Source organism: Schistosoma mansoni, chromosome W (assembly GCF_000237925.1).
Source record: "Schistosoma mansoni strain Puerto Rico chromosome W, complete genome".
Taxonomy (NCBI): Eukaryota; Metazoa; Platyhelminthes; class Trematoda; order Strigeidida; family Schistosomatidae; genus Schistosoma; species Schistosoma mansoni.
In genome coordinates, this window is record NC_031502.1 from 23,626,368 (window position 1) to 23,627,634 (window position 1,267).

A 1,267-nucleotide genomic window follows, 5' to 3' on the forward strand; every position below is an offset into this window, starting at 1 on the left:
GGAGACTCAAACTTAACCTTATCTTCTTTTTCAAAATACTTAACAAACTCTCCTTCACATCCAGTCAGGCGATTCAATATGCTAAAGCCCCACATTACGACATTCGTAACTCCTTGTCTTTGGCGTGTGGTGGACCTCAGCAAAAGAGCTTAGTTGAAATATAACAATTCGCAACGTTACCAACAATATACCAAAAGAATTAACACTACGAACCTAAGCGTGTGTCTATGATTAACGCAAAAGGTAACAAATTACAGTTAAATTATAAAAAGGTATATTGAACAACAAAATGGTAACAGTGTTATGAAATGAATGTTACTTGTAAGCTGCTTTCTGAGATAACAACCACAAATAAGTTCACTTGGTTAACAAAGATTCCTCTGCACGTGATGGCACCAACAGCAAAATGGAGAAGATTAGATCCAGTAGTATTATTCAGTAATGATCCGGGCCAAAACACCAACGTAGTGTGGAATGGTCTAAAAAGATGTTATAATACTATTATAATCTTCAATCAAAGGCCGTGGCCGTTAAAGCAGAAGAATAGACGGCGGATACCACGTTTATATTTTAAGAAGCGCGGTAGTGAAGTCGTGTTATATATAACCAAACAAAAGTATTCGTTTCTTTACGATTGATACAGAAAAACAATAGATATCAAATATGAGTGTGATTACATAAAAAGTGTGACAACTAGGAAAAATATGTGACCTTTAATTTGTTGTTACAAAAAATCACTAGACATAAATGTCACTATATAACTCCCTCCCTAGGGCATGCGTCGGTGGAGGTATGCCCGACGTAAATTCTAAGTGCTTTGGAGGGGAAAAAAATTATTACACAACAAAGGAAAGAATAAATAGAGGTTATCAAAAAAAAATTTAATAAGTATATATACTTATGAAACAAAATGTTTTTGTGTGGTTAGAAAAAAAAATTTTGTGTTTATTATCTTTAATGTATGTAAAAAAAATTTAACAAAGATAATTGAACGTATAATAAAAATAATAGTGTTATTAATAATAACGTTAATTAAATTGATATATTACCGGAAAAATTTTTAATATCTGTATATATCAATGTAAACGATCAATTATAAAATGAACAAATACAACTAAGTTGGGTATCGTTACAGTTAATAATGAGCATCATGAGTAACTCTTAGCATATAGGTATTTACTCACATTACAGAATATGACCAAATGAAGATTAAGTAATGAGTTCAACATAACGTTTAGGAATATGTACCTGTCTTCCTGTACGAGTA

General features: G+C 31.6%; 1 protein-coding gene across 1 annotated transcript in view; it reads left to right on the forward strand.

Moving 5' to 3' along the window:
- Positions 1 to 777: 777 nt before the first annotated feature.
- The window catches only part of Smp_011720 (hypothetical protein), an 8,719-nt gene continuing 8,229 nt past the window's right edge, over positions 778 to 1,267 (forward strand). The window contains exon 1 of the mRNA XM_018789034.1: positions 778 to 843. The gene's annotated coding sequence lies outside the window, so the exon portion shown is untranslated. The remainder of the gene's footprint in view (positions 844 to 1,267) is intronic.